This window comes from Lissotriton vulgaris, chromosome 6 (assembly GCF_964263255.1).
Source record: "Lissotriton vulgaris chromosome 6, aLisVul1.2, whole genome shotgun sequence".
In the NCBI taxonomy this organism is placed as follows: Eukaryota; Metazoa; Chordata; class Amphibia; order Caudata; family Salamandridae; genus Lissotriton; species Lissotriton vulgaris.
This window is the reverse complement of record NC_141694.1, coordinates 964,551,880-964,577,890: the sequence shown is the minus strand read 5'-3', so window position 1 is coordinate 964,577,890 and position 26,011 is coordinate 964,551,880. Positions and strand designations below refer to the sequence as shown.

The 26,011-nt window shown below is 46.6% G+C and overlaps 1 protein-coding gene across 2 annotated transcripts in view; it reads right to left on the bottom strand.

The window, feature by feature from the left end:
• ARHGAP18 (Rho GTPase activating protein 18) overlaps positions 1–26,011 on the bottom strand; it is an 897,817-nt gene that overhangs the window by 490,438 nt on the left and 381,368 nt on the right. The window lies entirely within an intron of this gene.

Here is a 26,011-nt window from a genome sequence, read left to right as displayed (position 1 = left end):
AGACAACAAATTAGCACTAGGGGTCCCGAAAATATTTTTGGGATTTTTGTCATCAAACTGCATGTTGTCTTTTTATCATTTGAATACCCTGCTAGATATATCAACATTGCGTTTCAAATTATATCCTTTTCATCCGCAACTTTTCCCTCAAAATAAGGGCAAAATCATTCTAGATTAATTTAGAAAACGACATTCTTTACTAGTGATCGCATTTCATTACATTGGCTATTAAAACTATGTGTAAAGAAGTTAAGTAAAATTATCAAGAAGTAATACTACTTTTGAGTAGAATACTTTGCACATCAACTGGCTCAATGATTTTAAAAAATCCAAGATTCCACCAAAACTCAGTCCACACATGGTACCGAATTTCTGCAAATAGAAAGAAAGACAGCAGGGGAAAGAAAATCTTTGAACTTTATTATAAATAATATTTTTACTACATATGTGTAAGGTAGGTTAATAGGTTCACTGTATACAAGAAAAGAAGATACCTTTAAGCAACAGATACGCTGTATAGGAAATTTGGGTAATTGGTTAAGAAGGGTTAAGCCCCACTCAGGCAACAACCATAATCCTTGTCAGAGTGAACCACAAAAGTCACTAAAATAAATTGGACTTAACACCTCTGGTAGGTTGCCACAAAGTAGTCAGGCTTAATTTAGAGGCAAACTGTAAAGTATTTATGCAGCGCACAAACAGTAATAAAGTTAAAATGCAACCCAAGAAAAATCCTAATCCAATTTAGAAAAAATATAATACATTTTACTGAATAATAGGACTAACATGAATTCAGTCCAATAGTAAAATTGAATTTATGAATGCTTAAAGTTTTTAGTGCAAAATAGCACTAAAAAGATCAAATCACAAATGGGATATCTGGTCTCAAGAGACTGAAGCAAAAGTCAAAAGTTAAGGCCAGCCACAATGGAGTGCAGGTTGGATACAAAAGGCTGATTGGGCCTGGTATTAGCTTACCTTCACAGATGCAATTCAGGCTTCTCGTAAAGAAACCATGAGCAATGCTGTAGACATCTCCATGCCTGGTTCTGGTTTTGGACTTGGAGTAAGAGAGTTAATTACCAAAACTGTGAGGCTTCCCTATTGCAGAGGATCCTGCATGCTGCATGTAATATGATACAATTGGTGTCCTTACATTGGGTCCAGTGGATGATGATATGGGTAATCTGGAAACAATCAAGGGGGAATAAATATGTCTTTTTTATGGGTTAGTTTCCAAGTTCCCCACAGGGCTTCCACTGTTGCCTGAAACTTGAATGGGTGCTCTCACCACTGTACTTTAGCTTCTTGTGGGTTATTTCTTCAGCACCTGAAGTTCAAGATATTCTGTATGATGGTTAACAAGATTTGTAGAATCCAGGTTTTGAAAGTCCAGTTCTCCATATTTGACTGGTTGGTCCTCAACCTTTGGCCTGGATCTGTTCTTTTCCCTTCATATAAAGCAATGTATACATTCCAAGACAAGAAAGAACCATTGGGGCAGCCCTCTGGAGGTTTGGTAGGGTAGCCCTAGTAGCAATAGTTATAGCATGGGAAGTAAAACAGCTGCACTCTAGATGTAATTGGGCAGAGAGATCCAAAACATATCTGCATCACAATTAGGCCCAGATGAAACAACTCGTTCTGAATGTGTATATGTATGGAAGAGGAAAATCGCACAATGAGCAAGAATGTGAATACTTCCTTGAAGATATCAAGAGTTTTATGCTTGACAACGGTAGTGGGGTGAATGTTGATAAGTGGTGATTTTAATTAAACAATCTGTTCAGATACCACATTGTATAATGAATCACAAGATATATCTATACTACTATTATAAAGGAAGAACTTTGAGGCTTTGAGGCGGGTAAACTCGGGAACCACAGCGCCAATCCACACACCCGATACATTGTTGTAATCCTCAGGGTGTGCAGATGGACATAGGCTATATAAAGTTAAAAAATATGTTATATTTCAAAAATTTACATTATAAAAAAAGTAGTCCCCTCGAAGTAGCGCCGGCCGCGACCTGCGTGCTGACGTCAGGAGCACGGGGAGGAGCGGCGGACATGGCACGGCGGCGAGGAGCGGCGCCTGAGGTAAGGCAGCGGGGGTCGGGGCAGGCGGGGGACGGGATGATGTAAGGCTCCAAACTACCACGATCACGCTCATTAGTTTTACCTCAAACACAGCTCAGGAAGTTGAACTGCAGAGTGCCAGCGTTTCAGCGTTAAGGGTCATTAGGTTGACACGTGGGCATTATGTTACCATGCTGGAATCTCAGCACGCCGAGCTCCGTCAAGTTTAAACCCCGCTCAAAGAGACCCCACAGGCGAAAGTGATCCGTCAACCTCGGAGCCGTGTTTAAATGTGCCCTCTTTTCGTGGTACTTTTCATGTGGACGGGGAAAGCAAACAGCCCGAAGCGCACTGCTGTGACTATCATATGTCGCCTTTTTAAGGCTCCGGGGGGCAATGTCGGGGCAGGCGGGGGTCGGGGCAGGCGGGGACGGGGAAAGCAAGCAGCCCAAAGGTCTGGTCAGCGGAATGGTGGCCCTCATCCCTGGGCCTGTGCCCTACACCCACTGCCCTGGCCAGGAATTTAGGAGTCATGATTGACCCTACTCTGGGGATGGATCATCAAGTAAACAGGACCATCTCTACATGCTGGGGCATAATAAACATCTTGAGGAAGATAAAACACTATCTGTCCCCTCAAGCTAGAAAGCAAATTGCAATAGCATTAAAAGGCTCAAGACTCGATTATTGTAATGCCTTATATTTAGGCATTAACAAGGGCCTTATAATGCGACTTCAAATGGTACAGAATGCCGCTGCGAAGTTTGTACTAGATCTACCTAAGCGGGCTTCTGCTACTGCTGCCAGAAAAAAGTTGCACTGGCTCCCGATAGAGGCCAGGATCTCTTTTAAGTCCCTATGCTTGATCTATGGGGCCTTGGCTATAAATAGATCTAGAGGCCTGAGGGACCTGTTGGTTCCCTATTCCCCTTCCAGAACTCTGCGCTCAGCCAACAAATCCTTGCTAGCAATCCCCCGCGTCCGTAGAGCCAAGTGGGGTGGCAGAGCCTTCTCAACTCTGGCTCCAAGGCTGTGGAATGCTTTGCCAATCGAGATTAAATCCCTTCCCTCAAAGCAAGCCTTTAGGAAGGCGCTTAAAACGTGGCTATTTGCCAAAGCCTACCCTTAGCTCTGGATTTGCCTTTTTTCTGATTTCTTTTGGTTAGGCGCCTTGATGCCTTCGGGCTTAGTTGCGCGTTTATAAATTTCATTTCATTCATTCATTCAAGGAAAGCCAGGAAATCTGGTTTGGTTTATCCCCACTCTAAACACATGGAAATGGTAATTTCCAGGCGAAGGCTGGAGTAATAGCTGCAATACAGTGAGACGGTTTTACATTATAGTGCACTGCTGTGACTATCATATGTCGCCTTTTTAAGGCTCCGGGGGACAATGTCTGGGCAGGCGGGGGCGGGCGGGGGCCCAAAATGCTGGACAATGTCGGGGCAGCCGGGGGTCGGGGAAGCCTGATTGCTCCCGGACAAGGTCGGGACATGCTGCTAGTAGAATATAATACTATAACAGAGGCCATTTTTTCAGCCACAAGCTACTCCATGACAGACACAAAATGGCGGGAAGTGATGGATACATTAGGGCTACTTTGCTTGAATGGGCGCTTTCCAGTAGATTCACCAGCATGCCAAATCATTCGGACAGGAGCACCAAAGTGTGCGATTGATTATATTTTTATGCCCACTTGGTCATCTAGACAGTGCTGGCATTCCAAGTACTTATGATAAATGGAAGTGATCACTGGCCTTTGCAAGCTTGTCTACAATTGGAGATCATGAGGAATTGGGATAAGATAACAATAAAAGATGTTAGCTGCCCAAGAAGGGTTTCAACTAGAATAGAGAAGGGAATGCTTGCTAGTGGGAGCATATTGGAAAGTGATTACCATTTCTCACCTGGTGGATCTTCTTAGTCGGCTGGGAGGCAGAATGGTGTAGACATTCAAATTAACAATTTAAAGATTGTGTAACCCATTAGACCACACAAGAAAGACCAGGAATCTGTAACTATAGCTAAGTGGGTTTATTACATTAATCATTACAGTAGATGCAAAAATCGTTATAAAAGTAAAGAATTAATGAGCAGCAAATTAAGGCATTGAAGCAAATTCTGACTCCATAGCATAGAGTATACCTTAAATGCAGTCAGAGCAATAAAGCTGCCAAGAATGAGGAATTTGTGTTCCTTTAAGAAACTCCTCTCCTCTTTCATAAAATGAATGGGTTTCTAAATTGAAATGTCTCAAAGAAATTTGAAAATAAGGAGAGTGTCAGCATAATGAAGATTTCAGTAGAAATTTAAAATGGCACAAGTGTTTAGCATGAAACCACACTCCTGCACGAAAAAAGCAAGCAATGAGACGAGACCTACACCTCTCGAAATCCAAAGGGATATCTTCAAACTCTAACAGTGCATATATTAATTAAAACACAGATACTCCAACATTAGCCACATCTCTTTCCACCCTTCCAAGGAATAATGGCATTCAACTTCACATTGAGCAATGGCAACAACTCCACACTTTCCCATCCCACATAACAGCCACAGAAACCTTGGGTAGCCTTCTGTTCCTGCTACCTGATGAATAGGAGACTTCTTCAGCTCGTTAGTTCCTCCCACTATTGTCAAGATTTCCTCTCTCAGCCTCACTATCAAAAATACAACAATACTCCTTTTTCTAGCTGTGAAATCATGAGAGTGCACCTGCAAAAGGAAAGGAAAAACACACAAGGCAAGCAAAATGCATTTCAGAATTAAGGCCTTTAGTTAAGCTAACTTAGTCAGGCATTTCAATGTGCACTTCGAATACATGAGCATAAATGCACATATAACTTCAAAAATAACTGAAACATGAGTAAAAGAGTTCATGGCTAAGTATGCAATGTGCTTCAAATAAATGCAATAGGACCTGAGACATATGTGTAAATATAAATGTCAACTACATGTTTTCATGATTAAGCTAAACATTAGCCTCTAGATACAGTGGGAAATCGAGGATAAAAAAATAGATTACTCCGAGATAGTGGATTTGTTTATGAATCTAACTAAAGAAGTCATACATTGCATAAAAATAAAACAAAGCAAGGTCAATACGGCACTGTCAAAAGACCTTAAGAGGCCAGCTTGATAAAAACAGCGTTTCTGTGACGTGTAAGGGTGGAGCCAAAATTACACAGCTCCGCTAGCCTCTAGATACAGTGGGAAATCGAGGATAAAAAAATCGATTACTCCGAGATAGTGGATTGGTTTATGAATCTAACTAAAAAAGTCATACATTGCATAAAAATAAAACAAAGCAAGATCAATACGGCACTGTTGCGTGCCTGCGTGCCTGGTATCAAAACCAGTTTAGGTAGAGCATTTAGAATCTATCTATGCAGGTAGAAATGTAGGGTCCTCATGAGATATGTTTAATGTGAATAAGGATCTTCTGTTAAAAATGATGGTGGACTTCATAAAGAAGTCATCAAAGGGCTCTCTTTGATGAGAGCAGACAGTCCAGCTAATCTCCCAGTGAGAACGATAAAGATACATTTTTGCAGGTGGAGTAGGGTTTTTTAAATGCTGTTCCAAGCATTAACTCTAACTGGAGTAGTACCCCAAAGCTGGAAGGGCTCAATCATCAAACCCATTCTTAACAAAGGTTTGTCCTCAGATCCTAAGAATTATAGACTGATTAGTCTGATGGATGCTAGGGGCAAAAGTCTATGGGTAAATTGTCCTTAGAGAGTTTAATGAATAATTAGATGAGAATGCCTGCTCGCCAAATTTATAAATGACCACTAAACAGGCCGTCATTTATAATGCATTGAAAGGGACTACCATCATGGCAGTTCCTGCCAATGCTTTTCACTGTTTGGTGCAGGGCCCCATTGCATGACGCAGCCCTGCACCAATCAATTTTCTTTTTGATTTTCAAAAAGAAAATCTTGAAATGGGATTTTGTTTTTCAAAAAATATATATATATATATTATGCTCCCCTTGCCATGAGACTCATCTCCCCTGGTGAGAAGGAGCATTATTAGCATTTTACTGTACCTCACCACCAGGGTTTGCTGGCGGCGAAGGACAGTAAAACAAAATGGCTATATGTCCTCCATCCTGATTGGGTAGGTGGGCATATAGCCATTTTTCTGACCCGACAGCCCTTACTCCGAAGATGTGTGGTTATGGTGGTTCTGGAGTATTCACGCCGTAGCCAAACATATTGTCCCACCACATTTAAATCAGGTGAGTGGACTTTTATGTTGGCGGTAAGGATATTCTCTCGCCGTTGTGACAGAGCATCTTTACCGCCAACATATAAATGAGGTTTTAAGTTCCTATATGGATATGAAATGTTATTTCTATGTGGTATGCTCAATTGTGAAAATATTGAAGGGCAATGTTTTTATTGAACCACTCAGTTTAATTTCAAATATCATTCAACTCAAATAGAGTGCGAAAACTGCCTGCCCAATAAAGCAAACATTTCCAGAGCAACACACGTTTTCTTTCATTTGGTCATAATCGATAATCAGCTGACTGTTCTAAAGTCTTCTAGAAAGGAGGATGCACTGTTTGAATTTTTAGAACTCTTCTGCGGCCTCTAAGAGTATTTTGAAAGGCATAAATGAGTGTCCTTTTCCATCAGAGCATTTAGGTCCCTTCTTTTTCAAGCTGGGCAAAAAGTAAAGAAAGGAATACACTCTCCCTAGTTACAAATACATCAATAAAGGTATTCTCTAAGCAGGGCATTAAGTAGGCCGGTTATCACCGGGTCTGAGCACCCGCAGTTTTTTAAAGAGGGCCTCGAAATGGGTCTATATCGTGCTCTGTTTTGTGCCCTGGCACAGGCGGTCCCTTTTTCAAAGACTGCAGTGACAGCAGGCACATCGATGTGTGCTGCTCACACTGCTACCTTCTAACTAGTGGAGATATTACGGCATGACGTCATGCCAGGGGAGTGTTTTTTGGAATAAGGGAAATCCTTTACAGAAAGTCATTTACTCTCTGGATTTCCCTTCTCTTTTTGAAACTCAGGAGCAGCAACATTGTCGTTGGTGTCACAAGGCCTTTAAGTGGAAGCTTTTTTAATATTATATACAAGCCTTACTTGCTCCTTATATATCTTATAAATACGCTGGACTTAATGACTATGTGACTCCACCTGTGCTATTGTCCCTTTCCCTTTTTTTGGGCCTTCATGAAGTACTGTTCCTCCACTGCCGGTCTGCCAGAATGTACCTGCTTCCCAGCCCCTTGTTTCAACTCCCCTACCCCTTTTCCACCATCCTCTATTGGGATGTGTTATTCTATGTTTGACATTGCTACTGTATCTAATGTAACTATGCAAAACTGTTATTTTTATTTTTCCTGACCGCTGAGACCTGAGCTACATGGCTGATGCCCGGTGGAGCTGCTAGACAGCTATAGAGGAGATTGGCCTGGGCTCACCCTCTCGACCATCACCTACACAGCCGGCCATTGGGCACATTTCTTCTGGTCTCCCTTCTTTGTCTCCTTTCCTTCCCCTCCCTCCTACGATTTACCGTAACATTGTCTTTTTCTTTTACCTGAGCTTTACTATTCTCTTGTAACGGATGTAATTTGTAACTCGTAACTCAATAATCCTTATGTAAAGCGCTCTGATACCTCCGGGTCTAGCCAGCGCTATATAAAACTCGTCAAATAAATAAACAACTATTGAGAAAGCCAATAGTCCGGACTTTTTGTAGGTATGATTTTACTTGTTGATCACATCTCTGGATGCAATGACAGAAACAGCAAAATACAAGTCAGTGGAACACGATGCTAAGCACAGATTGTTATCTTATGTGTTTTTAAGCCACGCCCCTAATTACATTGACCAAACTCCTTTGAGAGACCCTCTAGATTATTCATCCGACTTAAAGCCCTTACTCTAAGTCAATTGTATCAAGGAAAAAACCTTGGTGGACAGGCAATGACTAACTGGTGAGAGAAACACCATGCTCAGCTTGTCTGCCTCGAATTAGTCAAGTAGTCATTTATAACAATGGTATCAGTTGACTATCCATACTGGGAAAATAAAAACGATAAGACTAAAACCATGATTGCTGCTTATTTTCAATCAATTCAACAAAGAATTCAATTTTCGCCATTTCAAAACCCCAGAGTGGAAAGATGCAGACCATCCTTCTAAAAGTGCAATGATGCTTTGTCAGTGTTAGTGGTGTGGGTAAAAGCAAAGATAAGCCCTAAGGAAAATTTCTGCCTCACCAACCACTACTGCAAGACTTCCTGGACCAGTTGCAACATCCAAGTTATTCCTTTTAATACTAAGAACTCTGCTTCTATGAGCAAGAGAGTCTCCCTCCACAGTCACCCCAGATTCAGTCAATTGCGGGGTACAACGGAGCACATAATTTCTGCAAAAACTGTAGAAAAAGAACTAGGTGAGTGTAAATTATAGAGGAGAATACATTCCACAAGGCAAACAAACATTAACAATGGACAAGAATCATTCTTTGTCACCCTTTCACCTTCTTGTCTCCGCAGATGTATTGCAGAGACTCCTTTAGGATAAAAACAGGTGAAAGTGACAAAAATGCTTCTTCATCCCGATTACTGTATGAAATACTGAACCGCATCTGTCCTAACTGTGCCCCAAAAAATCAAGAGTAGTGCGAGAGCATTACACGAGAGTTCAACTGGTTGGTGCAAAATGGAACATCCTCCCCATATTAGCTTGCATCAGAGATTGAACGGGAGAGTGGAACAATAAATCATTGTAGCAGGGGTGGAGTCTAGTCGCGGTTAAAGATAGCTGCCTTAAAATGATGCTCCAGCGGCCCGTGAGGAGAAACAGGGCTCTGAAACAGTATTGAATGCCTGCTTTCTGAAGGCGCATGGGGGGACTATCTGCAGGATTGCCCCAACCTGGCACGCCTGCACATCACTGAGCCTAGAGTCCATGTAGTGAAGGCTGCTGCTGATCTGCGGTGGCAGGAAGTACCAAGCTTGTAGGAGGGGCTTCCACATCCATAGCTGCCATCTCCCATACTGACCTACTGCCATCCTCGGTTAGGGCCGCAAGCCAGATGATCAATCAGAGGCTCGGCACATCCGTCCATTCAGCCACCCCCGCTACTCCTGTATGCTATTACAGTGGGGTACTGTGCTGCGAGGATTCATAATGTGCCAGTGGGGAGCGTGGTGTACTACGACCCATTACAGGAGAAGATGGCCGGTACCCCCACACAAACACCGCCTCTGTCCCATAACCTGAGCGCTGCAGGTGGTGGAGCATGGAAGGAGTGCACAACATTTCTCTTCGGGACAAAACTATTCTTACTGAGTCCATCCTAGTACCTTTCCTTCTTCATCCTTGTACCTAGGCCCTGAGACCATGTATGGCAGCTTACACCATGGTCCTTGTAGGCCCAACAGCGTATGCTTAGAGGGACAACCAGAGACTCTCTTTCAAATGCCTCTCGTGGGCTGAAACTAGCGGACCTTGTATGTTCATCAGTTTGATACGCCTTGTCCACCCATTGGACGTGAGGGTGGCAGGAGTACTTTAGGGCTGCACAGACAGATCCTTGTATGCGATGGATAAGATTATCCTTGCTATCACCCATTGTGCACTCTGCCTTCCTCTGCCTCCTCCTCTCGCCCTGCGATGGCCTCAGGCAAGTTTTCCAGACAACTGTATTTTACGGAGGAGTTTGGGGGGGGCAAACTGACATTGATTGCACCCGCACCACAGGAGACAGCCAAGGAAGTGATTCTCAGGGAGATAGCTGCAATAGGGATGACACTTAGTACAATGGATTCCGAAAGTCAGACCTCGCAACAGATGTGCATTCGATCCAGACAACTTGCAGTCTTCAATGAGAAGGTATAAGGTATTGAAATGAGAGTGTCAGTGCTAGATGATAGGCTGGAACATGCTGAGGTCTGGGACTGAGATATTTGGCACCTCTGGAGCAAAGTGATAGATTTGGAGGCTAGATCCCAAAGGTATATTATCTGCCTCTATGGAATGTCTAAGACTGTGGAAAAGGACGATACAAAGGACTTCTTTGGAGAACTCCTCCCATACCATGGGGCTTGACTTTCACGTCACTCTTGAAGTTCCAGCTGGCACACAGGATATAAGCCAACAGCTATGGACCGAGTGTGCCCAACTATAACTTTCCTTCTACATCAAGAGCATACTTAATCATGACCTTTTTGAACCAACTAGAAAGGACAGGAAATCTAAAGACATTCATGACTCAGCAGATCAGTTGCACTTCCTTGAGGAAATGGGAACTGCTTTGTCTCAAACTATTGCAGTCCCCTTCACTTGAGGGACAGGAAACCACAAGACCGTCATGGCAGATCTCAGGACTGATTTACACGAAGCTGCCAGAGGGAGAAATTGTAGAGACAATCACATTAAACACGGGCTGAGATAAGTCCAGATCAGCAATGTAGCCTGCTGTGTCCTCTGGTGATAGCACGAAGCCTTAATGTTTTCTCACCACAGCCTGTGTGCACAATAGTGACGTGGTGGGTATGGCATCTGAAGGGCCATGTAATAATCACTGTCCTTTGTTCCTATTCTTGGTCACACTGCTTTTTCACTTGCTATTCCATATGCTCCTTGTTTCTCACGCTTGTTGTTTGCACAGAAGTTGCTCATGCAGATTCATTGTATTGTCCACATATTACAACTCTGACTCAATGTATTCTTTAACGTATTGGCCACATGTTGACTGGTATTTGGGGTCACAAGACAATCTGGTGCGGACTGGTGATTTATCTTCTAAATCTTTTTCCCATCCTCCCTTTTTTGCATCTTCCAGCACAGCCCACCCCTGAGAGTGTAAGGCACAATACATATTACCAGCTCTGCTCCCCCCAATGTCTGCCAGTTCTGCATAGAGAACAGTGACCCCCTGTTGAAATGTATGTTAAATAGCCTTAATGAAGAATTATAGTTGCATTCTTAAATTGGCAATGCGAACCGTGAGTGGTACTACAGCTTTAAACGTGTTGAGCATTAGTCAGTTTGCTCATATCCCAAGATCACCCTACACACCCCTTTCCCTAACACCTTGCCAACTGCCCAACCTCACTGAGGGTTTCTATACCCTTTCCCTCTTTCCTGTTTCCATCCCTTCTGGCTGTGGTCAGTGAGGCGCCTGCTTCATATCCTGGGGCTGGGCACCGGTGGTCCTCACTGAGTACTACCTTACCCATGTCAAGCATACATCTCAATATCATTTCACTGAATGTCTGAGGCTGAGCACATTATGTAAAGAGACAAAAATATTCTCCTACCTTGAATTCAAGTAGGTTGACACAGCTCTCAAACAGAAAACTCATCTCCCCTTGACCACTGTGGAGAAACTGAAGATGGCCTGAGTGAAACCAGTCATGAAATGCTGTAGGGAGATTACTCCCCGATGCAGACTCTCATGCGTCCAGCTCCAGGAAATGTGGGGTTGCGATTTTGATTTGGAAAATGATCCCCTGCAAGGTGGTGTGGACATGTACAGATGTGGTGGGCAAGTACACCCTTGCTAAAACTGAGCATAGGTCATACCTCCATCTATGCCCCAATAAAATGCAAGAGGGGTTTTCTCCTTCACCTTAACAGGCTTATACCTGAAATTGGCTCCACTTATACAGCTTTGAGTGGTGACTGTAACTTGGCACTGGATGTGATTTATGGACCACACAGGTCCAATTGATGTGGTGCACAAAGGTGACAGAGCGGTTCCGAGTCACATACTGGAGGATAATTACTTGTTGGGCATATGGTGCCTAATAATCCCCTAAAACAGGGAATATTCTTATCTGTCACTGGTACATGGTACACAATCTAGAGTGAACTACTTTCCACCAACTGACACCACAAATCTCAGACTGCAACATTTCGGATCATGCACCGAATTGCCTCTGTGTGGACTGAACGCTGGGCAAACTAGTCCGCCAACCATGGTGTCTGAATACCTCTTTCTACAAAATGCCTACTGAGAAACTCCTTTTGAAATTGCATGTCACTACCTAGCTGACAGAGAATTTAGGTTCCATTACACTGGCACATATCTTGTGGGCGGTGGCCAAAGCAAACCTAAGGGGGCAAATAATGAGTGATGCAGCCATACCCAATACATGCAAGTGGAGCCAGCAGCTTCAGCAAGAGGTGCACATTAGATCAAAAACTCTCTTATACACCGCAAACCCCGCCCCTTGCAATAGACTATTATTGGAAACAGTTAAAATGCAACTGTAATAACCTGTAAACGTCAAAGGCTGAATACATGTTATTCTGCCTCAGAGCCCATCTTTAAGAGTAGGGGAGAAGGGAGCAATCTGTTAGCTGCACAATTACTACTGAGGAATGCAATCATGGCAATCCCACTCATGTTGCCCACTGAGGGACAATCGTCAGACATGTTCAGGAAATAGCCTCTGAGTTTGCCAAGTACTATTGAACCCTATACAGCAATGACCCTATAGTAGATTTGAAGAGGAAAGACCGGTTCTTCCAGAAACTACACTATCATGTATACATGAGGAGGGCCAAGTACTTTTAAGTAGGGAAAGCTGTAAAGAGGAGCTAGCCCAAGCCATATCCGCTCTTATGTACAAAAAAATGCCTGTGTGAACATGACTTTCCTGGAAAGTTTTAAAAATGGACAAAACAAAATATTATATACTCCCTAAATGCTGCAAACAAAGAAGTGGAAAAAACTAGTTGTTTTCTACACCTATCTAACAGGGCGCTAATTGCCATTGTCCCAGAGCTGGGCAAGGACCCACAACTATGTAGTAGCTAACATTCGTTATACCTTCTTGATGTGGATATACAAGTTTTGGGCATGATACCTGCAGACCATTAAAAAAAGAGATGCCCATGCCTGTCTATCACTCCAAGGTCGGCTTTGTGTTGGGAGGTACATCCCACAATTACCTATGCACCCAGAGTCATATACTGTGGCTCTCCCAGGACCTACAGGACAAAGCCTTGGCACTCTCTCTCTCTCAATGCAGAAAAGGCATTCAAAAGGATCAAGTGTTCCCACCTGTTCAATACCCTAAAGAAATTCGGTCTTAGGGGGATGAATTAATTGCCAAAGTGTGATGGCTTTAAGAGGCCTTTGACTGCTCAAGTGAACTGCGGGGTCTCATATCAGAAACCTGTCAGAAACAAAGGGGCTTCAAGGGTGTCCCCAGTTGACTTCGTTATTCCTCCTAGCAAAGGTACCCCTGTCAGCTGCTATCCAGCATCCGCCTTATATAGTAGGGGTCCCTGCTCCCCCCGGTCCCTTAAAAAAATATTTTATATGTGGGTGACATCCTTCTCATGCTTACAGACCTGTACCACTCTTATCCAGCCCTTTTGTCCATTATGTTAGATGTTGCCGTTATATCAGGCACCAACGTCAACTGGGACAAGAGCGAGGTGCTGTCTCTGTTAAAGATCACAAGTGCAGCATCTAATGCTGCCTGCCTATTTCAATGGAAACCGGAAAAGCTCAAATACTTAGGTGTGTATCTCAATCAGGGGCTAGTGCTCACAATATCGATCCTTTCATTGCCAGGGCCAGGGCAGGCTATGCAAACTGGGCACCCTTACACCTGTCTTCATAGAGTTGGATACAAACAGTGAAATGGTAGTGGTACCCACATTCACTTACGTTCTGGGGATGCTACCTTTGCAGGTCGCTCTAGGCAAACTGAAATCCATTGATAAAGACAACAAGGTCTGTGGCACAGTGAAGCCCCAACTTCAAATGTTTAATCTGCTGGTACACAGATGTCAAGGTGGTCTCACCCTCTGGTCAGTAGAACATTATTATTTGACCCTGCAACTGTCCCAACTGGCTGTGCTGCACCAAAATGCTACGGATGCACCCTTGTGTGTTGCCATTGAGCAACATCTTACATCGGTGGGCCAGGTCTAGCACAAAACTCCTTCACTAACCCTCAGGTGCGCTCCACAGTGTGCTCCTGGTTCTATGCCCATAAATGGTCGCAGAGGGAACACTCAACTACACACTCACATACTTATCTGGCACAACGCCGCCATATGTGTGGGCATCCCATATTCTAAGAAAGGTGGCGAATAGTGGTATCCATACGCTGGAACAGTTTTTATCACAAGGCTATTTAAAAAAAAATTTGAATTACTGAAGGGGAACTTTAATCTGCCTACTACCCAGAAATGGAGATATGTTCAACTGCAGCACTGCCTATGGAGCAGACCACGGAAACCACCTAGGGACATATGAGAGTCACCTATAGAACAGTACCTACACCATTGGGGTCTCTTTAGAGAAGTAATGGCTGGCTTCTACAATCTCATGACGTTCCATTTGTTTGCCTTACAACTCCTGTCACAATTACATGTCAAATGGCAGGACACTCTACATGTTGGCTACGATGAGTGACTGGAAAGAGATGCTCGCTGAATTAGACAATGGTGGGGTCAGATATTCTGTTTATGTAAGACTATTTAAGGCTGATTCTAGACATTACACCGATTGCACGCAGCATGCTTGCTTCCCCATTTGAACTGCTAGAGATGTGGTCAGGAAGGGTGTGACACCTTAAACACACTCCATGAATGCCCGGGCTGACTTGAACTGAGGCAATGGCTATGGTACCCTCTCACTGACACTCTAGACATACCACACTCCTTGACACGGAAACCAATCATGCTATATGACATGGTTGACCTTCCTGCTCTGACGACTCACAGCACTGACTGAGGACTAGCGCTGCGAGGTGGACGTCCGGTCTACTTCAGCCCAGTCCTTTGAACCTCCTTTGTTCCCATTCACATTTCCATCTTAAGCCCCCACCACCCCATGGTTTCCATCCACTACCTTCGGTCTTCCCATTCCCCATCCACTGGATGTATACATGGAGTGACAACACCTAGGGAGAACAAAGTATATGATGCCTCATTGCTCATCTCACTATCCTCAATCTTCCTTAATCCTTAGCTAACACCGTCCATACTCCAGTTAGCATCCTCCATGCTCCTCAAATAGCAGTACTCCACACACAGGCATATATCTTTTGGAGTATTTTTAGGTCGAGTCTGGGCAGAGCATGCACTGCTCTGCAAGTGATGCTGTATTGAGTTAGGGACTTGAACCCCCCCCCCCACTCTCCGTCCACATTGTTCATTGGCTTTTGTCATTGTCCACTGTAAACTGTGGCTGTTCATTGGTCAAAAGGCTTAGTAGTCCCTCCTTAGTACTGCCTAGTCTCATTTTGTAACCTCCCATGGAGACACCCCCTAATATGTGTGTTGTTACTCTGTAGGCTTTAATTACAGCCTCCAAGCACTATTTTCTCAAATAGCTTTGTCCTGTCTGCTGCTGCAGGTAGGACATGCTCTCTCCTAAAGCTTTTTTAAAAAATGTATAGCAAGCATTTGCAATGCATTAGGTTTTGCATTTTCGAGAGTTTACGCTATTGACATTGTAAATGACAAAAATATCTGTTTTAAAGACAACATAAATGAAAGGCAGTCATTTACAATGCCAATAGCTCACTCTCATAAATGCAAGACTAAGTGGATTGCAAATGCTTGTTCACATATGCTTCCCCCTCCTAAATTACCATATGTTACCTCCAGTGCATAACATGTTTCATGTTTGTTATCTATTCTCCACCATAGGGCCTATTAGGGTGCTCTTAGCCATATCAGATATTTGGTAGCCCTTAGATGCTACAGTTTCTCGCTCTTCTGTTTCACATTATGGTTCCCATATAGATTCCTTTCTATCCTTTCCTGCATATCTGTAAAAGAACACTTTTCTTTTGTCTATACAGTGCAGGGTTGCCTGTTGTACTGTATTTTACGCGGTACAAAAGGGGGTGGTGATGGACAGAGCATCTGAACCAATCAAACACTCACACCCAGTCAACAGATCTCGGTTTAATCCATCACCGTTCTTTAGCCCACTCTGCCACCCCAGTTCAGACATGGCCATATGCAAATCAGTCTGACCCTGTGCCTCATGGGAACAGTCCAGCCCGAACTGCCAAGCCATGCCTTCCCTGGACCGGATTCAAGCTTCCAAGGACCGGTTTCTATGAAAGTTACATATTCAGACATACTGCATATTACAATCAACAACATTGTACATAGATAACGAACGAGCCCCAGACAACTTATACAAAATCATACAATAACTGTACATGTCTTCAAAATAACAAACACAAGAGAAACATGTAACTTTTATAGAAAGACAAACATTTTTAAAATCTTAACAAAAAGAATGATATATATCTACATGTCTTGTGGGGCATATCATTCTGGATTTATTACCGAATACTAATATGAAGCGGGGGAAGTGTTTGTGTTGATTATTATTGTGTTTTTCCTGGCTTCTTTCCCTTTGAATTATTTCTCTCAGGGACCCTCTTATGTGTTTCTCTGTATTACTTCATCTTGAAACAGTCTTCCAACTGAACGCCCTAATATATTAAACAATACTAACCTGCTTCCCTTATGAATATGTTCTGTTTTGGCATTTGTGTACCTCTTCCATAGTTCCTGACTACGACAAAGACATCATCATGCTTTCAGAATCGCTTACTGGCCTACTCTATGGCTAAAACAAGTGATGTATAAACCCGAGTTGCTCTTTTTCATTACAATGCCTAATGATGACGTCAATAAATATGGTATGGAAATTCACTGCGATTTATTTTTCTTCTTAGCGCATCCTTTGTTCTCTTTATTGGACCTCAAACCTCTGCCCGTCAGACCCTCTTTGAACCCCGAGAGAGAACAATGTATCATTGTCTGGGTACCTTCCCGTCCCGAGACAGGGGCAGCAAATACCTTATGTAGTCCACTCTAACAGGAATGCACAGTAGTGTCCAAAACTACTCTCCCTCCCTTTGACTGACATGAAGGATACCTATTTTGGCAGAGTATAACACCGGTGCCTATGGTCAAATATTCCAACTCTTCCACCACATTTGCAGACATTTTGCATTTGCCACCTGTGCTCAACCAATAGGGGGTCACCATCTTATCGTTTTATCTGCTGTACCAGTGCTTAGATCTCTCACCATGTGGCTTCTCTCAACACATACATGTGCATTCTATGTGCTGAATCCACCCTATTGTGTATTTATAAAGTTTTATATAGCGCAAACTTGATCCCGGAAGATATCAGAGCGCTTTACAACCCTAATGTCTCAAACCATATTGTTTTTCTCTCGTACCTTCCACTCATTCCTTTACTTGGAAAGGCCCCTGTCTTCTGATCAGCATGTACTACATCTCCTCTGATCTGTGATGTAAGTCAGTGTACCTGCATGTTTCTCCACTAATCCCCACTGACACACTCCTTCGGAGAGACCACAAGGGGATGTGACCTCTCTGTGTAGACATAGCTTGCATCCTCTTCCTCCACTGTTCAACCCAACTTTACCTTTCTCCATGACTCACTGTCAACTGGCTACTCTAAATCATCCTCCACTATAAGACTGGATTCTCCCCCTCTGTCCTAAGTAATCCACTTTCACCACTGCATCATGTTAACGGGGACCCTTGGCAACTAGATGCATATATCATGTTTTCAAACTCACAGTTGACATCTGACCCTCTTTTCAAGACCCCACCATACTTGCTACCACTGCTTACCTTCCTTCAAGGTGAGGTGATACCTATATTGTTTCTCACAATTCCTCTGTGAAATAACCTACATCTTTTACCAATAGTCTGAGTCTTTCTCAGGGGATGCAACCCCGCTTCTTCTCTTCTATCCCAGTAACACAAGACTAAATGATGGGGTCCCGTGCTAAATGTGAGAAGGGGCCCTCGAGTAGCCAATATCTTACAGATATTTAGCAGTAGCTCCTTCTCTAAGGTGGAGGAGCATCTCCCCACTGCATTTTGAGCAATGTATAAAGGAAAAATAAAATGATAATAACACTGTTTTATTATGATTTCATTTTTCTGGTTTATTTTGTGGCCAGGACTTGGCTGTGTCACAGCCAACAAGGGGAGGAGTGGTGGGCACTAAAGTGCGTAGGGCTGGTGGGTCGGCCGTCTTGGGCTAGCCAAACAGTCATGTGCGCTTTGCATGTTCCCCACCAGGCTGTAATACATAGCTTAGTGGGGAACAAGAACAGACTCCCACTACCTGTCTGAGCGCTGAACCACGGAGCTCAGACCAATCGCATTGCAGAATTTGGGTTGGATAGGGGAGCCTGTTTGTGCTTCCTGCTTCAATGAGGAATAGAGGACGATGACACAAGGTGAGGTGATGATCCATCAGCAAGGTAAGTCATTTTTAAAATGTATTTTCCTATCACCCTGCCTCACCCGTGCTACTCCGTGGCATCCGCCACTGCAAATATTCATATGGTTTGGGATGAATGTGGTCCCTGTGACAGGATGGTGGCCCCCTGAGCGTTTCCCCAAAGCCCTGCTGGGGCTGCAGGGGCCTGTTGCACACCCCTGTACTATTCAGCACTGCCAAGATTGTGCCTTAACCATCTCTGCACTTACATCTGCCGTACCATGCCTGAAGATACTCCTCTGCCTCTATCATTTACTGGATTCCTTCTCTCTACATGTCATTAATCACATAATGTTTTCCCTATACTTTCTTTTACACATTCCTTTTATTCCCCCCCTTCATCATGATTCCTGGCCAAACTTACACCCTCTCTCCCTGCTGTGCTGCTCCCTCTGCCTACTGGGGCGTGGACCACAAGCATTCTCTATCAAAGACTCTGTGCCACTTTCACCCACACAGCAACACTTACAGACACGCAATGCCACTCACACCCACGCAAGCCCACTATCATCCACGCAACACCACACTCACCCACGCAACGCCACTCACTCACGCAAAGCCACTCACACCCACGCAGTGCCACTTTCACCCACACAGCACCACTTTCAGACACGCAACGCCACTCACACCCACGCAAGCCCACTATCACCCACGCAACGCCACTCACCCAAGCAACACCACTCACACATGCAACACAACTCACCCACGCAACCCCACTCATCCATGCAACGCCACTCATCCACGCAACGCCACTCATCCACGCAACGCCACTCACACACGCAACGCCACTCACACACGCAACGCCACTCACACATGCAACGCTACTCACACATGCAACGCCACTCACCCACGCAACGCCACTCACCCATGCAATGCCACTCACCCACGCAACGCCACTCAAACATGCAACGCCACTCACACACGCAACGCCACTCACACACGCAATGCCACTCACACACGCAATGCCACTCACAAACGCAATGCCACTCACTCACGCAACGCCACTCACCCACGCAACGCCACTCACCCACGCAACGCCACTCACACACGCAATGCCGCTCACACACGCAACGCCACTCACCCACGCAACGCCACTCACACACGCAATGCCACTCACACACGCAACGCCACTCACCCACGCAACGCCACTCACCCACTCAACGCCACTCACACACGCAACGCCACTCACACACGCAACGCCACTCACACATGCAACGCCACTCACACACGCAAAGCCACTCACACGTGCAACGCCACTCACACACGCAACGCCACTCACCCACGCAACGCCACTCACCCACGCCACTCACACATGCAACGCCACTCACCCACGCAACGCCACTCACCCACGCAACGCCACTCACCCACGCAACGCCACTCACCCACGCAACGCCACTCACACACGCAACGCCACTCACACCCACGCAACGCCACTCACACCCACGCAACGCCACACTCACCCACGCAACGCCACTCACCCACGCAACGCCACTCACCCACGCAACGCCACTCACACACGCAACGCCACTCACACCCACGCAACGCCACACTCACCCACGCAACGCCACTCACTCACTCACTCACGCAAAGCCACTCACACCCACGCAGTGCCACTTTCACCCACACAGCACCACTTTCAGACACGCAACGCCACTCACACCCACGCAAGCCCACTATCACCCACGCAATGCCACACTCACCCAAGCAACGCCACTCACCCAAGCAACACCACTCACACACGCAACACCACTCACACACGCAACACAACTCACCCACGCAACCCCACTCATCGACGCAACCCCACTCATCCACGCAACGCCACTCATCCACGCAACGCCACTCATCCACGCAATGCCACTCACCCACGCAACGCCACTCACCCACGCAACGCCACTCACACACGCAACGCCACTCACACATGCAACGCCACTCACACACGCAACGCCACTCACCCACGCAACCCCACTCACCCACGCAACGCCACTCACACACGCAACGCCACTCACACACGCAACGCCACTCACACATGCAACGCCACTCACACATGCAACACCACTCACACATGCAACGCCACTCACCCACGCAACGCCACTCACCCACGCAATGCCACTCACCCACGCAATGCCACTCACCCCCACAATGGCACTCACCCACGCAACGCCACTCATCCACGCAACGCCACTCACCGACGCAACGCCACTCACACGCAAATCCACTCACACCCACGCAGTGCCACTTTTACCCACACAGCACCACTTTCAGACACACAACGCCACTCACACCCACGCAAGCCCACTTTCACACACGCAACGCCACACTCACCCAAGCAACGCCACTCACCCAAGCAACACCACTCACACACGCAACACAACTCACCCACGCAACCCCACTCATCCGCGCAACCCCACTCATCCACGCAACCCTACTCATCCACGCAACGCCACTCATCCACGCAACCCCACTCATCCACGCAACCCTACTCATCCACGCAACGCCACTCATCCATGCAACGCCACTCATCCACGCAACGCCACTCATCCACGCAACGCCACTCACACACGCAACGCCACTCACACATGCAACGCCACTCACACATGCAACCCCACTCACACGCCACTCACCCACGCAATGCCACTCACCCACGCAACGCCACTCACACACGCATCGCCACTCACCCACGCAACGCCACTCACCCACGCAATGCCACTCACACACGCAACGCCACTCACACATGCAACGCCACTCACACACGCAACGCCACTCACACACGCAACACCACTCACACACGCAACGACACTCACACACGCAACGCCACTCACACACGCAAATCCACTCACACCCACGCAGTGCCACTTTTACCCACACAGCACCACTTTCAGACACACAACGCCACTCACACCCACGCAAGCCCACTCTCACACACGCAACGCCACTCTCACCCATGCAATGCCACTCACCCACGCAACGCAACTCACACACGCAACGTCACTCACCCACGCAACAGCACTCACACATGCAACGCCACTCACCCACACAACGCAACTCACTCAAAGCCACACACACACGCAGTGCCACTTTCACTCTCACTGTGCAGTGCACAATAGGTCTCGCAGTAGGAAAGTTGGAGCTATTGGTTTTGTAAATGACAAAGCCCATTATGTTTTTAAAATGAAAACAAAAATAAAAGGCATTGTTATTTGCAATTGTAATAGCTCCAACTTTCCTACTGCGAGACCTATTGGCAACGCCAGTGCTTGTTTGTGTTTACCTTGGGCTTGCAAGAGTGACCAAATGGAAGGGTAGACCTGCTTTCACAGATTACTTGAGAATCTGAGCGTCATCTTCGAGGTTGCCAATGACATGTTTCGCTGGTTGGTTTAGGGACTGTATGTGGTACTATGAGCTAGCCGAAACACACCAACATTCATGGATAGTGTTTGTGGACTAAGTCTCTATACTATTTAGTATGTGTTGGTCTAATACACAGTTCTGCTATATTTGTAGAAGCCATGTAACACTATCGCTGATGTCATGCCATACACTGAAGCTCCACCTTGAAGCTGTCCATATTCTTGCTCTCCAAAAGCTCTGCACAGCAGTTCTACAAAGGTGTGTAACACCTCCACATTCCTCAACAACTCCTGCACTCCATTGACTTTCCTCATCCTACCTTTCCAAGTTTCTTCTACTCCCAGTGTGAATGCCGAAAGAAGTTTGTCCTACCTAGTTAGAAATAGATGAAAGATCAAATGAAATCCTCCTGCAGTTCTGAAATTAGGTCCCACAAAAATCAACTGATAAAGTTTATGGGCTTCTAGGCAGGGGTGGCTAGTGGTAATGGGCAAAATGGGCGTTGCCCTGACACCTTTAGGGGAGAGAAAAGAATTAGAAAACACCAAGCAGCTTTAACGAATTAACTACTTGGTTGCTGCTCTCATATGTATAATAGGCAGCTGTGAGTGAGGAACTTTACAGAGGTATGGTCCTGCTGCGAATGCCTGCTGGGCGGGCGAGGTATTCTTCGACCAGCAGGCACAATCTACAGCAGTGACATCACTGCAGATGGTGTGCCGGCTTTCAATGCCGTGAATAAGGGTTCTTTTTGGGCGCTTATACAATGGCCCTGGGAGGAGTTCACAGAACTCCATTCTTTTCAATGGCAGATGGAGTGTCAGGCAGATAGGAAGAACGAGGGAGTGGGTGGGGACAATTAAAACTCTTCACCAGAGGGGGCAGGCTTAGGAGGGTGGAAGCAGGCTGCGAGAGGGAGTGGGAGAGACGATGAGTCATACCTTTCCTTCCTGCTCCGTCGTCCATCCTGACCTTACTGGAAGGCAGCAGTGCTTCTGGTTAGAAATCTTGCTTCAATTCCTGTGAGCTAAGTCATGGCTGTCTGATAAGTGTGTTTGCAAGTACTGATTAACAGAGACCTTGCTGTAAGGCTTGGGATAAGTGTGTGTTACCAGAGCACCATTTTCTAAAAGGCCCCTTTTCAAACGTATTGTGCTCAGCGCTGCACGTTGGAGGTCCGTTGTGTGAAGTCACGCTATCAATATAGGTTATTGTTTGCTCAAATCACTTTCTTGTGTAGCCTCCTTGAGGCTGAATACATTTAATACCAAAGCACGCATGCGCAAAGCTCCAGTCTGGGGGCACGGTATACCTCTCATTTTGAATGTATGATGTCTCGTTTGTTGCGTCCACGGTGCTCCGCCGGCCCCAAAGCCTGCACAGCCACATTCTTATTTATTGCGGTCCGTGCCCCTGAAACGGTGAGTTCGTCCTCTCCCATGTCTTTCCTCTCTCCATGACTCAGTCTCTATCCCTCTCTGGTTTCCCTTCCTCCCTCCTTCCTTGCATGTCTCTCATTTACTTTATTTCCTTCCTCCATGCCTCTACCATTCTCTTCATTCCTTCACTCTAATGCCTCTACCTCACACTTTCCTTTTCTCCCTCCATTCCTCTCTCTCTCCATTTCTTTCTTTCCCCACAAGCCTCTTCCCCTCGTTTCAGTACTCTCTTCTTTCATCCCTCATCTCTTGCTTTCTCAGTTTCCTTTATTACCCTTCCTTTCTCTCTTATCCACTTCCTACCAGCTCCATCCCCTCCTTTCATCACTTGTTCCTGTACTCCCCTGTACAAGACAAGGTTGCTAGCCCCTTTCTCCGAGTTCAGATAGTTCACCCAGTCTCTGAGTTCGGGCATTGGAACAAAACATATGTCCAGATGATCATATAGCCTTATAGCCCGCCGTAAAGGGCTATACCGGCTATTAAAGGCCCTCTCCAGCGTTAAAGGCCCCGAGCTGAAGGCGAGGGCCTTTAACAAGGGAGAGGGACTTTAATAGTGGTATAGCCCATCTACAAAGGGCTATAAGGCTATTAGAACATTGTCACTAGAGGACAACATTTTTTAACAAAAAAAACAAAGCCTTTTGGAAGTGTGAGGGGATTGGAATCCCCTCATGCTCCCTGAAGCCTTTGTTCACAGCCAGAGCTGTGAACAAAGAAACATTGGAATGTTGGAGCTCCAGGCTTATACCAGCCATTATAAGCCAAGAGCACTCCACTGTTTTCAATGGAGCTCCCAACATTACAATGTTCTAATATTTCTTAATCTCCTGAACATAGCGTGAAACATCTTGGGAGGCTGCATTTTAAGGATTATTTCTCATTTACCCTGTGACACAGGGTACTTACTAGTCCAGTGGGTTTGCAGCAGAGCACTGTTATCTCAACTCCATTATAAAGTTCTCTAATTACAGAAGGGAGCAGCTATGTTGTTATCATGAAATGCCTTTATTAACATCATAACAAGACTAAGAAGAAAATGCCAGACAGGTTCACTGCAGACAGTAGTCAGACAAGACAACGGTGTGGGCAGGTAACATCATTACAAACCTTGCTTGTTGCATTGTAAAATTTGTACACTACAGTAACTAAACAATTATTATTCTGTAAAATATGAAATATTGTTCCTGTGTTTAAATATTTCACGTCTACACAATTATTATTCTTCCATAAACCGTCTTGCTTCATCAAATTTGTTGTAAAATGCATTATTTTAACTGTCTTTTTTTCAAATTTTCTTGGGGGGGAACCCCCTCCCCCAAAGCTCACTTATGATAGTTGCGCCCACTGCGCCTTCGGCCTGGTCACCCCCACGCTCCTGTGACTGCTGCCGATCCCGCAGCCCCAGCCACCCGAGGGCCGCTGAGCCCACACCAGCCTCCCGCAGCCCCAGCCACCAGAGGGCCGCCAAGCCGGCTCCAGGTTTTCCCGCCGCCCCAGCCACCCGAGGGCCGCCAAGCCGGCTCCAGCTTTTCCCGCCGCCCCAGCCCGTGGCCCCGCCCCCCCGACAGCCGATTGGCTCGCGCTCCCGCCTCCCCGCAGACCCTCCCGACCGGCTCCCTTCTTATGACGTCCCCAGAGCGACCGCGCAGCGGACGCGCGCAGCAGGAGCACCGATTGAGCACCGAAGGTGCGCCAAAGGTAAGCCCGTCTACGCCGGTCCGCGCCTGGACCGCGCCCAGCGCCAGGACCCCTGGCCCCCGCAGACCCCAGCCCACCCGCCGGACGTACGACGCCGCCACCCTCAACGCACTCAACGCCGGCCGAAGCCCAGGATGCTACCGATCCACCCCGAGACGCACCCACGGACCCTTCGGCTGCAACTCCTGCAAGTTCACCTGCATCCGGACCTGCACCACTCCAGCAGTGCCCAAGACCTCGACGAGCAACAGCAGCCGCAGCCACCTGAGATGCATCCTGCTCAACACCCGCTCCGTCCACAGGCACGCCATCGAGATCTGGAACCTGCTCGACACCACAGCCCCAGACGTCGCCTTCTTCACGGAAACCTGGATGAACGCCTCCTCTGCGCCTGACATCGCCATCCCAGACGGCTACAAGATCATCCAACGGGACCGCATCAACCACACCGGAGGAGGCATCGCCATCGTCCACAGGAACTCCATCCGCATCACGGCCAACACCGACGACACCCTCACAACCGCCGAGCACCTGCACTTCCAAGTCCACATCAACCCGAAGACCACCCTCAGAGGCACCCTCATCTACAGACCCCCTGGACAGCGCACACAGTTCAGCGAAGACATCGCCGACTTCATCAGCCCACACGCCCTCTGCTCCGCTGACTACATCCTCCTCGGGGACCTCAACTTCCACCTGGAGAACAACAACGACCGCAACACCACCACCCTGCTGGACAACCTCGCCAACCTGGGACTCAAGCAACTGGTGACAACCCCCACCCACTACGCCGGACACACACTCGACCCCGTCTTCGCATCCAGCAAGGACATCGCCTTCAGCCACGCCACCGGACTCCACTGGACGGACCACAGCTGCGTCCACTTCAGCTTTGCAAGGACCACGATCCACCACCACCAGCAACAGGTTGCACGCAGGAACTGGAACAAGATCACAGCCGACCAGCTCGCGTCCTCCCTGAGCATGAACCCTCCCACCAGCACAACGAACCCTAGCCAGGCGGCCACCAACCTCACGAAGTGGATCAGCGACTGCGCAGACGAGCTCGCCCCCCTGAGGACCCCGCCTAGCAGACCCGGCAGCAAGAAAGCCCCATGGTTCACCAACGAACTC